At 35.6% G+C, this 15,890-nt stretch overlaps 1 long non-coding RNA gene across 1 annotated transcript in view; it reads right to left on the reverse strand.

Moving 5' to 3' along the window:
• The window catches only part of LOC129364145 (uncharacterized), a 47,279-nt gene extending 34,093 nt beyond the window's left edge, over nt 1–13,186 (reverse strand). Inside the window, exons 1-3 of the long non-coding RNA XR_008606406.1 lie at nt 13,076–13,186; nt 8,626–8,736; nt 8,165–8,206 (exon numbers count right to left, since the gene is read on the reverse strand). This is a non-coding gene — a long non-coding RNA (uncharacterized LOC129364145). The remainder of the gene's footprint in view (nt 1–8,164; nt 8,207–8,625; nt 8,737–13,075) is intronic.
• Nucleotides 13,187–15,890: the final 2,704 nt, after the last annotated feature.

A 15,890-nucleotide genomic window follows, 5' to 3' on the forward strand; every position in this document is an offset into this window, starting at 1 on the left:
TCAAGACATGCAAGGATTTCTCAACCACGAACCATCAAACCACGAGTGGAAAACAGAAGCGGATGATCCACTCAATAAATGTTAGAAATGAGAAAAAGACAAAAGAAAAAATTTGTTTAAAAAAAGGCAATTACACTTCTTCAATATTCAAGTTACAATATCTAAATGTGTTTGTTCACAGTTCTTAAAAATTAGAAATCCCATAGAAAGCAACAAGTACCTTTAATAAAAAAAAGTGTGATGGTTGAGCAAATGAAATCTTGTCAAAAGCTGCTTGCCTATTGCTGGGATCCACATAAAATTTTAAACAGTGGTACGACAGATAGGTCTCAATCAGCAACTGACAATTCCTCACAGCAAGACATAGGGAAGAATGATCCTAAAGACTGAGACACAAACATTCTCTCTGGAGAAGAGAACAAACAAACGTGGACCTAAAAACAAATAAACAAGCTATGGCCAGGGTCAGAACAGGAAGAAAATGCTAAAACAAACATACTGGAAAGTAGTAAACTGAAAACAACAGTCAACAAAAATGATGATGCAAGTTTATACCCACGTCTTCTCATCTGCAGCAGCTCAAGGTTTCTTATTTTGTTGTAGATCTCAAAATGTGAAAACCTTTGAAAAAAAATACTGATTTGTTAGATTGCCTCTTTTTGTTGCCAAATTTAGCTAAATTCTTTCCCCTGCAAAAAATATTAAATATTCCTTACCTGGAGGCACAAAAACTTGCAGAGAAGAGAGCCACAACAACAGAGCACTTGTGTTTTTCTCTTAAACCCCTGAAGGCTCTTATTGTTATATGACTTCAACAAACAATCTATATTCTTTTATTTCTTTTCAAAAAGAATAGTAATATTGTTGCACATACCTTTGTCACTGTTATTCTTAATCATTTTATAAATGAAAAATTTAACCTCTAATACATAGAAAAATAAACATTTAAATGTTTTTTTCTACTTCACATTCATTGAAAGGACACTCTTGATATCATACTATTGCTTTTTGAAAAGAATAAACTTGCTGACAAATCTCCACATTTATTTTGTTCCCATCTTATTTCATATGTTGAATTGTTTCACTTCTCTGTTCTTGGTTTGCAAATAACAGATTTGTGTCTACCTTGCTTTTAGTGAAGATTCCACAAACAAGGGGGAGTTACATCATGTTTATAGATGCACACGGCATCATTTGCTTATACACATAGTACTTTCTAACCTTCATGGGGATGAACACCTGGTTTGCATGGCCTCCTCTCAATGCAATGCTAATCTAACATAACAAGTCCCAGGAGAGCAGAACCAGAGGCCTACTTATCATGAGGTGACAGGGCTGATCATCATTTATCAACAAGCAGAACCCTGCTTAAACTCTATTTTAATTTATAATGTGGGTGCCATATGCATTGTTTGTGTGGATTGTTGATTGTCATCATAGGTACACTTCAGCATGCAAAACAGAATTTGGCTACTTCCAAAATGAGTATTTTGCATGGGATTTCAGTGGTCAGTCATGCAATCCCTTTCCACAATTGAGGGTGGAATGTCTTTAATCGGTTCTGCAGTACACATCATTCCTTTAAATGTTTGCTTCTGGTCACTGGAGATACTAGCAGTTAAAAAGTGGAACTTTAGATTTTGTTTTGACTTTAATTTTCAAGCAAGCCAAATTAAACTAGCTAAAAATGTCAAAAACACTTTGTCTTGTAGTTCAGAAGTCACTTAAAGTTAAAAGGTTGCTTGCAATTGTCCGAAAACCAAAAAAGAATGTTAGTCAATGCATCTGTACAAGGGTATACTCTGGAGAAAATAAACCAGAGGAACAATGTAGCCTCGAGTTAGAAACTATGGAACAACTGTAATACTCCAGATTGATTGTACTGGGCCTCGTGTAAAGGTAGCTGTACACAAAAGCCACATTTTGCTGTGTGTCTTGAGGTTTAAAAGCTCTATGACCTCTTTTGTTCTCTTCCTACCTGGGTCAGAGCAGATGTACACCTTTTGCAAAAGAAAAGAGAAGCAGGGTGGGAAGCCAGAGCAGGGAGAAAAAAAAATGCAAAAACTAATTTTCTACAATTATTTGATAGAACGTTTGGTACTGAGTAAAAATATTCATACCACATACACTTTTTCTTCTTTTAGAATCTGGCATTTCAATTCATTTTATTTGGATGAAGCATTTTTCACGCCTTTGTGTTGGTCTTAAAAGTAAATGTAACATAAAAAAATCTTGCATTTTTTTTTAAACTAAATTGGTAAAAAAGCACCAATATTTCCCCTTATCCTTACACTCCTAAATGAAAAAAAACAGTAAATAAAAATACAGGAGTTACTTGATAATAAATTAATATGACAAATATGATACATGTGTTTAATTTTAAAACAGTGCAAGCATCACAATTTGTACTAAAAAGGAGGATGTTTACACTTGCTTAGCGATCATTTTTGTCAAAACATACTTTCACTCTGACAAATGAAACTTCTATAAACATATAGTTTAATTTACTGAATATTATTCCATTTGAACAGAAATGTATTTACTCAATCAATGTGGTCTAGTACTTTATTAATGAGTTGAACAAGTCCAAGTATAATCACCTGGAATATTAAAAAAGTAAAATAAAAAACAGCTGGAAGAAAATTTAGGTCTGTCAAATTAATTTTCCATTTCTCTGTAAATTTTTTGACTATAATTCTAAGATCCACTTCTCAGCCTGAAATGTTCTCTATTCATGTTCTTTTATTGGCACAGAATATGAGACTATGACAGGATAGAAAAGGCTAGGGGCTGAGTATGCCATATAAATACACTCCTCTGCAAATAAAATGTATTAATGTTTAATGTAATGAAAAATAAATTCAACACCCTAAATGCACCTCCAATGAGCCTTTAGATTGAATATTCATCCAATCAAAACTCTTCAAATATTTCTTAAACGATGTGAATAATGAAAGTTATGGTGAGTTGGTGTGGTCATTACACTATTCAGTGTGTAGCATTCACACATAACTTGCTTTTATACACTAGGTAAGATCTTTTTACTAATACGTCCTTTACTGCTTCTGGGTACCAAGAAATATTCGTCCTGCCAGGCAGAATATTTTTGGGCACTCAGAAATACTCAAGGACACATTAATAAACAAAATGAATCACCTCAAGGCAGTTCAATTAATGCTCAAAAATTAAATAAACATTTCAAACATATTCCCTAAGACATACTTTTTTATAAGGTGAATAAATTCTTCCAGTAACAGAAAAATAAAAGAAGTGAGTGTTTGAGTGTCATTCTCCCCAAAGACCATTTGGCATCTGTCTTAAGTCATCCTGATAACAAAAATAAACTGCATTTAACTTTGTCTGCCAAAATGTTGTGTCTTTAACTATTTTCTTTGCCACTTACCTTCCAACAGCCTGACACCTAAGTTTTGGCTCCTTAAGTGTTGACAAAACAACAACAAAAAAAACTATGTAAAAGTGGGATTTTGTGAGTTGATTGCATCGACTCTGCAGTTATTCTGCTCCCAGGCATTTCCTGTCAGTTCAAGCGATTGCACTACTGAGGTTATTCATCGACTTTGGCCTCTGGAGAACCCTCATTGAAATCCAACACATCAGATTTGCCTGGAGGGCAAGCCTTCACCTTCATTTTGCTGATGGGAAAAGCACAACCCTCCAACTTGGAAAGACAGAAGGAAGATGTGGATGCAAGTGAATCGAATTCTTCATTAACTGTACTCTGTGGATGAAATAGATTGGTGGCCTCATTCGTAGATATTTTTTTATTTATTAAGTCCTTCATCTCCAACATCTGTTGTCTTTAACACTAGATAAAACAAGAGCTTTTACTGAAAAGATAAGAATTGTGGCACTTTTTGGTTGTTTTTTTTTTTTTTGCAGGGTGTAAACCACATTGACTGTTTCAGTGAAGCTTTTATGCAAACGTAATTGTTTTGACCTTTTATGACTCAGGATTTGCAAATGAACTGAAAGGTAAATGGCTAAAAATTAAGGACTTCAGTTAATTTAGTACTTAATTCAGCTTCAACATGTGTAATTTCTGGGCTTTGACATCTCACGACTGTCGTGAATTCAGGTCACAGACAAACACATTTATGGGTGTTGATTTCATTTTACCACCCCTCCTTGTGGAGTGTAATCACACTCATTACTTAGTTGTGTTTTTAAATTTCTCTTTTAAGACTAAACAACTTCATTTAAAAGTTTCGATGTCACAGTTTCCCAAATTTTTATCTGCAGTTGATGGAATATTTTTCGAATCTGATTCATTTCCTGCCCCTGTCCCTTCTCTATGTTACAGGTGGGGTGAGGCGGAGCCTTCATCGGACCCTTCATGCTGACAAGAAGCACCTGTTGCATATCAAAGAGCACCAATCAACACACATAGTGAATTGGCTGAATTGACACACATCTTATCAATGGACTATTACTTACAAAGATTAATTATGAATTATAAACAGCCTGTATCATGGCTGAAAATATACAAAAGGCTACAGGGGGAAAACTGGAAGCTTCACCAACCCACCTTTCATAAAAATAAATGACATTTTAGCAGAAAAAAACTATGAACACAATCAAATTCAGAGAGCTTAAACTATAAAACCATGAAATTAAAATTTGTTGATTTGCTTTTAGTTCCAAGGTACAGAAAGAAAAAAAAGAAAATATCCTTCAGGGATAAAGTCAATCAAAAAGTATGTTAAACTGCAGTGAAACTACGATGTGCTATGTAAGATCTTGACCTATTGAATTACACCATTTGGTAATCAGTAACATTTTTACTCTTTTAGTTGTTGAATAAATTCAGTCCCTATACAATTGGTTACACAAAAAAATAAGGTGAAGTAATTGCAGTGCTCTGAAGATCTTCATAAAAACTCAAAGCCGATGAATTCTCATTCCTGTCAATTTGTTCTTCCAGAGGAGCTGTCAGAATTGCTTTGCTACTCTGGTACTGCAACTCAATATCAGCTCAGATCTCTTCTGAGTCCCACTTAAACCAATGATATCACCACTTTGCACCCAATCAAACCCTCCTGGATTAATTCACTTTTATAAATCCTGCACCTGCTGTTGTGAATTGCTTTTTAGAAAGGAGAGTCAATCAGTAGAAACAAACAATAAAAACAAAGTCAAAATGCTACAATAACTGCTGATATGTTTTGGTGAAAGGAATATCAAACTACTACAAATCTGCATAAAATATCTGAGAACTCAAGGTAAGTGAATTTTAAACATACTGAAAAAAAATACTTTATTTAAAGTTGCATGACAAGACAGCTTGTACACCTGCAAGTATTGTCTTTTTCATTCCTCACAGTAGGCACTTCTGCCCGGTCCACTGCAAAGCTTTTGTAAAGTATATTTAGTCATCTGTAATGAATGCCGATGGGGACGATAATGGCCTCATTCAGAGGTTGCCCCCAAACGCATTGAAGATAAAGGAGATAAAGAAAAACATGGGTGACATCACGAGCAGTAGAAGGAATAAAAGAAAAGAAGCTGTTTCTTTAAAGAATACAGTGATGATTGTTCTGTTGTTTTGCCACGGAAGATGATTTATCTTGACAACATGGATTTAAAAACTGCAATGATTTCCTGATGAGAAATCACATTATTCTTTTTAGTCCTTTTCTTCCCTTCCGCAACGTAGTTGCAGTGTAATCCAGTGCAAAATAGGGCTTTAATTACAACTGTATATCTGGCTTGAATGTGGTTATTTAGCTGAGCTGAAAAAAGTGAAAATAGCAAAATTCCTGCCTGCACAGTTCAAGTGACTTCAAGCAATTAAAATATCCAAATCAACATTTCAGAATCCAAATGAATATCCTTTGATGTGGCAAGAGAAATGCAATATCTCTGTTCGTAGCACAACTCAAAGCTAAGGTCTGAAGGTGAAACAGCTACCATGAGCTGGTCGCTGCAGCATTAGGCTGCCTTGGAAACTCTGGTGGAGAAACTTACGCCAGGGGTGCCCAAAGTCGAAACAAAAAATGCAGGAGGGCCGGCATCCTGCAATTTTTAGTTCTCTCCCTGGTGGTAATAACAACCTTTTCAGTATGTCAATGTTCTTCTTAGGCCTTCTAATGAGCCACCATTTGATCTAGTTGTGTTAAACTAGGGATTGAAGTAAAACATGCAGGATGCTGGCCCTTGAGGACTGACTTTGGGCACCACTGGCTTATGCAAACCACCTTGCTGCTTGAAGATCAACAAATGCAAAAGGTATGTTAAGGCATTGTCTCTATATTTTGTCAGTAGGTTACTGTAAAGTTACCCAGTGAAAGCTTCTGTGGATCAATAGGCATTTATCTTCTCATATCATACATATTCTTAGCTTATCTTTGCCATCATCACCTTGTATGTGGCTGCAGCTCAATTTGATCATAAATGAATCACAGAAGCTGAGGTGATGAGAATAATTTATGAGAGGAACGATCAAAGCTCCTAATGTTTTAGTTTTGGTATGGCTGCATATTTTATGTTCACCGTTACAAGACAGGCTAAAAGGGCTTATAACACATAATGCCAGGGTGATATAAAACAAAAACACTGAAAAAAGGATGTAAGCACATATAATAATTCTGTTAATTATAATAAAAAAATCCATATTTGTCTTCTGGGAATATATCTGATGTAAAACCAAGTTTGAAGTACCCTTAATCTGAATTTATGCAAGCTTAATCTGAGCTCCCTTTGACTCACCTCCGAAATTGGTTTCACTGTGATCTACAGTGGCTTGTGCGCTATTCATAAAGGAGAGCTGATGTTGCTGCAGGGGGACCTGAACAGCAATCGCAGCACAGAACTTTGATGCACTCATTCAGAAAAAAATAAAGAGCCAAATCTGTGCACTTCTGATTTTGCTGAAAAGTACTTCGTCCAATATTTGTAGTGCTTACAATCACAACAGCATTTTAAGTACAATTCAGAATGTGGTGCACCACTGGCCAGTGAGCATGGTTTAGTTAGAAATTAAAACAAGATTTGTCCAATCAGCTTCTCTACATGTATGTTTCCTCGATAGAAATAAATCTGTTGATATTTCTTGCTAATTTGCATCCTTGCAATATATTTCTCACTTTTTTCAATAATTTCATCATCAGATAAATGTGATTATTTGCAGTTCCCATTTCTTTACACCAGGCAGAATACATAACTCGGATGTATGATATTTTCTCTTAAGTTTGCATTTGTTCTTTACGTATTTTGTTTGTTTTCCTACATTGATTTTCTCCATTTCTTTTGGTTGCACTCTAAATTCTCAGAGCTCAATAGCTGTCACATCATCTTTTTCAAGACAGGGACTTGAACAAAAAACAATGAATGAACACTCAAAGAATTGCAGTGGTAATGAGAGGGGAATGTCAGGAGAGAGGGAGGCTGGTCTTGATGTGCTGTCACATAGGATATTCTCGAGGTCTGATCAGCCTTCCCTCTGCAGACTAGGAGCTCATAAAAACACAAAGCCACATACACATTCAAGCCAAATTACTTCCATGAGACACATGGAGCACAAAACAAGGAACAAGGGCAGACACACAAACTCTCACACACACACACACACGCACACACACACGCACACACACATATGCAACATGAATAAGCAGTGTCTTCACTTGAGCACTGAGAATCCATAAGCCCCAGCAAACCACCGCAGCCCATCATTTCTTACTCGATGCTGTTGCAGCTGACAAGGTCACCAATCTTCAAACCTCATTCTTTTATCTGGTAGAATACACTTGCTGAAAATGAGGTGTCTCTTCCAATTAACCCACTGTAACAGTTTTTGATTGACAGCCAGAAATGTTAAAGATGACTGAGCTACCATGAAGTTCAACGAAAAATATTGAACTTGAACCTTAAGATTGTGGCAATCTGACAGAAGTTTAAAAGTTAGAAAATATTCTAGTTACTTACATCTACATCTAATAGATTCTTTGTAAACCAACACACAAATGTGTAAAAGCATGCAGATTACACATATGTTTTAGAAAATGTCAGTTCCTCAATTCAAAAATATATTTAATTCTCAGAGCTTTTGATATTCAGCATATGTCCAACATTCAATAAAAACATGCTACATCTTTATATACCCGACCATTAAGAGTGTTGAATGGAGGGCGTGCTGTAGTGGCCTTACCTCCTTCCTGTCAGCCTACTGTCATATCAGGAAAACTAGAGCCTGCAAAAAAAAAAAAAAGAAAAAAAAGTGTTGAATGGAGATTTTGATATGTCCAGATACCAGGGGTGTAATGGTACATGTATCTGTACCAGAAATATCCAGTATCCAGTATGTTGGTCCGGTACTAAAGTGTACCTAATAAATACAATACAGTGCTGTTGTATACTTGAAAAAAATGCAGATTGTTTTCCTGCTCAAAAAATTGGCACAACCAAGTACAGAATGCAATGTTCTGTGACACAGCTTTAAAAAGTGACACCTAAACAAAACAAAACTCCCCTGTATCACAAAGTCTACTATTTGGGAACGTTTAGGTTTTTCATGAGGCGATAGGAATGAAAAAGCTGGGTCAAACCAAACTTTGTGCAAGAGAACACATCTTTCAACAGTAATTGGTTGCACTTAGGTGAATTACTCACCTGAACAATATCAAGCTGAAAGTGCAGGAGAGAAATCAATAAATGGCTTCCTGTAGCATCCAATGAGCCCGAACTCCATACATCCTGTATAATGAAAGTTAGCTCAACATGCTGCATGCAGCATGTTGAGAACATTTTGTTAAACTTTCAAAACAACTCCAAAGACATCTAAACACGTTTTATTCTAAAATATGGGCACTGGCTTATTTTAAAAATGTCTATATATTAACACCGACCATTTTAAAGACATTATATTGTAGTATAAATCATCTATCTGGGTTTGGACTTGCATGCACAGTTACATGCATTGTAGTGAAAAGTGTTGTGGTACCTCCAGCAAATAAAAGTCAAAAAATAAATGCAACATGGGAAAGCAAAACTTTCACAAAGCATATAGAGTAATAATATATAGTAGTAAATAAAATGGAAAATGTTTCAAAAACATGCCAAATTGTGATTTTAACACCTCTACATGTACTGAATGTTACATGTACTGAATGATGTGTTGTTTTTTTGTTGTTGTTTTTTTGGAATATCGTTTCAACAGATGGAAATGTGCTTTCACTGGTAAATCATTGGTAAATTAGTTAGCTAAAATCTCCAGAGTTGTGATTCTAAGTCACCTCATGACATTTGTCTGACACACCTATAAACAATCTATTGTAGATAGCAACTTTCTGTTTATGTTTTCAGTGAGGCAACATGCTTTTAAGAAGCAGTGGGTGCCAGAAAGAATTATTGTATATGTTGCACAACAGAAAAGCAGTGTTGCCCTGTACCAAGTTGAACAAAGCAGAAAGTGCAGCTCACTGCCGAGCATGCTGTCCAGTCCCTTTTTCCCCCTCAAGTTAAAAATATTTTGGGCATTCTGCTTTCTGTGCAAAAACAATCTCATATTCACATGCTGCTGGATTTCGGGTTGGAAAGAAGTACACACCTCAAAATCATACCCAGTCTCAGAGGCATTGGTTTTTAGAAGACCGCATAAATAAGATGCTCTCTGATTAAGATATATACTTATCTTCTAACGAAAAGTACTGGCACCTGGTATAGATTATGTAGAGTAACAAGGGTTATTATGGTCAATTTCCAGGAGCTTGGGCTCATTCAGCAGCCTACTAGTATCTGAAAATGAAGACTGGAAAGGCAGTGATACAAAATAGCCTGCTAAAGTGGAACACTTCAGGACTAACGCCAAATCACCCGAATGCACCGAAACACAACATAAAAGCTCAACACTCTGGTGAAAATCAAAACAAAGTTCAAAAGATTATGACAAGCAGCCACTGGTGGAACCCTCAACAGCCAACAATCAATACATTGACTGAAGTTGTGTCATATTTTGCAACATGAATAGAACTGCAACAACTCAGGGTTTAATTAAGTGGGTTGCCATGCATTTAATATCACCAAACATACATTTTCATTTTCAAAGGATTCCTGCCTTTAAGGTAACATACCCAAATAACTCCTTTGTTCAATTATATCAAAGGTATTTAAGGATCATAGTGAACCAGAGTCTGCTCAGTTTGCATTGGTATTTCTGTGTATGTGGCCTTTTCTGTTTGTTAGTCGGGTTAAAGAAGTATTTATTAAAAGTTAGAATGGAATGTTTTTTTAGCAGTAGTTCTCAAATGTTGCCAATGTTGGTGGTTTCAAAAATGATTCACAGAAAGAGCAGAAGTGAGGAAAATTATTTATATCCTTTTTCTTATCAATCTTATCAGTTAAAGCCAGAAATGGTGAAAAGGCCATATTCTCAGCTGAAGATCAATATCAACAGGTTTGCCCAGTAGGGAATTTTGTGTGCAGCTGGTATTTGAAGCTTCTTCATTTGCTGTGGCTGAGATGCCCTACAGCCTTCAGTAACCTCTGAGTCCATATCTGACAGAAAAGATTTTTAAAGTGCCTGAGATGGTAGTTGAGATATGAAGTTGGATAAAGAGAGAATGTGCATGACGAGCTGGCACTGGAAATAAGCTTTTTCTCCCACAAGAAGAGGAAGCAACTCCCACGTTCCTCTCTCAAAGAACAAAGTCTCAGAAACCTGAGGTCACATCAAGCTGCAGGAGTACGGACACTTTTAAACGGTGTGTCTGAAAAATTTAGCTGAGTCATCGCTTCATGATGAAGCAAAGTTCACAGAGACCAAAGACAACCAATGAATGTATCAGTTATAGTCCAGGAGATCACAGCTAATTAGGGAACTTTTGAAATGTAGAACTGAGACAACTCAGGGTTTAAGTGAAAAATCATGTTGAAAATATCACAGTAAAATAGACCTAAAAAAAGATGCAAGTGAAATGAATCACATTTGACATTTATTGTCTGAATACAAAACAAAGGTAATAAAAACTGTAGATTACATAATTCATCAGTCACCATTGAAATACTGAGGCATGTTTTTACACAAAAAGCCAAATAGGCCATTTGTGAATGTTATTTTTAAGTTGTAGTATTTCTTTTTATTGAGACTGAACAGATGATGCACTCATGAAAGTGTGAGATTAACAAAACCAATTTGTATTTAAATCAGTTTAATAAAATTAAATGACATCAGAGAGCTTTAATGAAGCTTTACATGTAATTAGTTAACTCTATTCAAGCCCACATTCATATCAAAACTAATTATATGTTGAGTATTTTTATTTAAGATGAAAATATTTTGTGACTGGTGACATGTCTAGGTTGCACCCTTGCGACACTTCATGAATAAGTGGCTACAAAAGAAAAACAACACTAGGTATAATGGTTTCATACTATATTTTCGTTTTTTATCATCTTTTCTTAACAAAGTTCATCCATCTTAGAAGGCCTTGTTCTCTTCAGATGTTTTAAAGCTGCAAATCTGTTGATATCAATCTCAGAAAAGAGGCCAAACTTATACAGCAGACTTGTGTTAACTTGTTAAAAAGAAAGGTCATGATCAGCAGTGGAGGTTAAAGAACAGTCAGTCAGTGGAGAGCTGAGCTTTAATTAATAACCAAACATAAAAAGCAAATAAGGGGAAGACACATTTAAGAACAAATACAAGATTTATCATTTAGAGCTTGTCTCATCTTCAGTGAAAATTATATTAAAATCCCATCACAAAGAATAATTATTACTGAACAGACAAATCAAGATGTTCCAGAAACATATCTCTTCTGGTTTTTTCATCCTTGATTTTTGCTTGATGTCATCTGGCTCTGAGCAAAGTGTTGCACGAACAAGGGAAGACAAACTGAGACCAGGTTGAAAAATCACAATGACAGTGTCTACAAGCATGTTGGCATCGATGGAGCTGTGGGAGTACGACTGTGAGATTCCAGTGCTTCAGAAAAAGATGAGGCTGGAGTTTTACTTGCCAAAGAAAGAGGACATGACAGGGATAGTCCTGACAGCCCTTTCCTTTCTACTGGGGGAAAGAAAAGGACTTAACACCACACTACATGCCTAGTAATATGTTTGTTACACCATTCAGAGCAGTTGTTTACCGTTATAGTACTTTACTATTTATTTATATGGTAATTTTATAATATGTTTGTTCTTGTCAGTGAAAGGCAACACTTGCAAAACAAGTTCTGAATTATGGGAAAATAAATTTCAAAGTAACATATTAGTAGTTTTGCAGACATTAAGATTTTAGTAGATTTTAGTAATCTAAAATAATGGTGTCACTTTTTTGACATCTTTACATTTTTAATAACTGTAAATTGATCATTTACAGACATATTTTGACTGTTTTTCATCGAAAGAAAAACCTGGAATACAGACATGCAAAGATTTACTGAAATACTTAAAAACACATGCCACAGTCTGAAAACTATTAGTAAAAACAATGTCTAGATATATTATTTAAAGCAGTTTTTAATGAAATAAGAATGAATAAATCTTTAATATGATTGTGTTTACATAAAAATACCTTCTACCTGCCCCCTTTCTGCAATAAAACTTATCCAAAGGAGAATGAGGTTTTGCTTAATTAAAGCTGCAGCAAGAATCCTCCTCCATGTTGACCAGAGAAGCATGATCAACATATGGGTGGGCGTGTGCGTGCGTGTGTTTTCTTTTGTGTGTCTTTGGCCCTCGCTGTGAAAAAGAAGTTCCTCCTGATATATAGGTGACTATGCTTTGCTGTCACATTTAATGTATTTAAGATTAAAAAATCTAGTACGCAGGAACAAATAACCTAAATTAATACAAAAAGCAGTTTTAAAATGGTTATTTCATTTTGTAAGGGAAAAGAGAGAACCAAAAACAAACCCACCCAACAAGAAATTTCTAATTTTCTGGACATCTGAGTTCAATTTCAGACACCGGGGCCAGGCTGGATTATTAAATGATCTGTAAAATCACAAAATCACCCAAAATATACATGCATGGAGTGGACTAAACTATCTCAATAAGCAACTCATCAAAAACATTTGCAAAGAAATTGAGAGTGAAGACATGAAACAAAGTTACTGACCTCTATGACTTACAAAGGGTAAAAATTACATTTGTAAGATCCACTCCTGCAAACCATAGTGAGAGCCAGCCTCTGAAAATGAAGAAAACATTGCCTAATGGTGAATCTTCCCAGGAGTGGCCAGCCCACCGAAGTTGCTCAACAGCACACTGGTGAGTCATCCATGAGGTCAAAAATAAACCCAGGATATTTAAAGCACCGAAGGCTTCACATGTGTCATTTTGGGTCAGTGTTTATGATTTTACAATGAGGAATACAGAAGGCATGAATATCATACATGGGGCAGTTCCAATGTGAAAACAACAAAAAAGTGTTGATGGTGAAAATACAATTGATTCTTAAATTCACCAAACAAAATGCATTGATGATCGCTAATGTTTTAGGCACAATTTTCTGTGGACTGACGAAACAGATATGAAACCTTTTGGAAGGTGGAGATCCTGTTAGACTTAAAAGTAATCCCCACCATAATTTCACATAAACATATAATTAAATATTTGTGCCATGACGGTATGCAAGCCATTCTTAGTGAAAAAAACACTCCAGTGTAGCGAAAACAACAAAATTATCCCAAGAACTCTGGGCTATAATTCCTCCATTGTGATGTAAAAGATCTATTGTAAAGTGATGGCAGTCAATAGCATCACAGCAGTTATTAGATTTAAAAGCGACTCACATTTTCACATAGGACCAGGTTGGTTTCTAAATATTTAAGTGTGACAAAAGGGAAAAATAGAAAAAAACTCTGAAAGAGGGTAAGCACTATTTCATTGTACCGCTTGTCACAGGTATGACACAATGCTATTTTATTTAAAAATAGCAATGGAGAATACATTATGATTTCATATTTTCTTCTGTCAACAATTCTTCTTCACCTGACATGAGAATATTATGTTTCTTGATATATGCAGCATCTCCCAAGACTTTGAAAGCAGGTAGACAGGGACACAACATAAACAGTTTGTGTCCTATGTTTGTGTCCTTCCAACACATGTAAATGAAATACTTTTAGTTGTTCAGCTCTGTCGTATCTGCATGAATGCTGCTGCTACTGAGCTGAATGAATTTCCCAGGGGAAAGAGTGGCTAAATACAGCAAATGGGAAGAGCACAGGGAAAAGTCTGCAGGCTTTTAAAGAAGGAGGTTGGTGGGTGAAAGGGAACCTTGCTCTGGGCAAGGATTGAGCAAAAAGCCGTCTGAGTTGCGAGGTTTATGTCTCTCTAAAGACCCTGTGTCCCCTTAACTTCCCCTCCTTCATCCTCAATCTTTTCCTTCCCAGATTTAGCTGTTCAGTAAAGGGCTTGGGGGGTAAGGGGTGGGGCCTGTCACATATTTGTGTGAAACGAAGGGGAACACAAAAACCAGTGGCAGCTATCAGACACCTGAATTGGTCCTCTCAACCCTGACTGTAACTGATTCAAATCGCTTTCTTTTGCATTCATGAATCCTCTGGCTCTACTCTATTCAGACTCAAATTCATTCCAATCCAAAGATAACCCAAAGGTAAAGCTTTCTGATGCTGAAATCAGCTTTCCTGGATAAGTCTTGAGTCGTCGTGCGTTTGGTTTGTCTTTGTAAATGTGCTTCTCTGCATTTGTGTGGGTGTGTGCTGTGAGGAGACTCTGCATAGCAAACAATTTTGGTGGGGAAAATAGTCAAAAATCTAACTGGTGTGAAGATATTGTTGAAGACATGACCTGACTTTTTCCAGAGCCTTTTCAAGAAATGCTTTATAATTAAGCAAAATTCAAAAGAAAATGTAATTCTTTTCCATACTAAAAGCTCAAGTCATTCATTTTCAACAATTAAATGCTTGAGCTGCAATTTGGTCCTGCTATCTCATACTGCCACTATTCATAAACTTCTGAAGGAATGTGCAATGGCATATCTAGGTCAGGAAGTGAGTGGTGGATTACATTTTAACATGTCATTGAAGCAACACAGTTTTATTTGGATTAGATTAAAAAGAAGCAAGCTCTTCTCTAAAACTACTTTGAATTTTCCCTGAAAGTATTATTTTATATATTTTTCTGGCAAATAGAAAGGAAACCATCAAAAAACACAACAAATATTTAAAGTTGTTAACAGAGCAAGATGGGTCATTAGGCTTGATAAATGAGGTCTGCTAGGCTTTAGCTGTTAACGTCTCCCTCATTAAGAACCTTTGTAAAGAATGTCATATTATGTTATACCAAAAACATATGGAATCTGTAGACCATTATTGTAATGTTTCAGTTTGGACTTTTGAACCACATTACCTGCAAATATACACAGTTTGCTTGTTTGCTTGACTGCTTGGTGTTTATTTCTGGCAGGATGCTAAATCCAGTGCAAAGGATAAAATAAAAAATCCAAATAGCAACAACAAAAACCATATTGAACTGCAACAGTAAAAATAACTTTTTATGCTGTTGTTTTGGGACTTATTACAATAAAAATATTTGATTTTTTTTAGGTAAATTGTGTTATTGATTTTAAATTATAAGGAATAATATTACTAGTCTATCACTCTTTTCAGAAAAAAAATCTCTGTTTCATATCACATGAAGCCATTCTTCATTTTTCATAACAAGCAATTGTTAGCATGCCTTTACAGAAGTGCTTGGTGCAAATATTCAGCTAGAAATTTTTTGAGTTGATTACCATGGCAACTGCTAAATATGGGTCAACTCTAACAAAAAAATTTAAATGATCCTCCAGGAAACACATTTTTCCTCTCCTGGCTAAAAAAAAAATATATTTATATATATATATTTTTTTTTTGGTCAACTGTTTACTATTTAGTTCTCCTTTTTGTAAAAATATTATTATTCAT

The sequence above is a fragment of the Poeciliopsis prolifica genome, unplaced genomic scaffold (assembly GCF_027474105.1).
Source record: "Poeciliopsis prolifica strain line A6 unplaced genomic scaffold, Auburn_PproV2 SCAFFOLD011, whole genome shotgun sequence".
NCBI classification, from domain to species: Eukaryota; Metazoa; Chordata; class Actinopteri; order Cyprinodontiformes; family Poeciliidae; genus Poeciliopsis; species Poeciliopsis prolifica.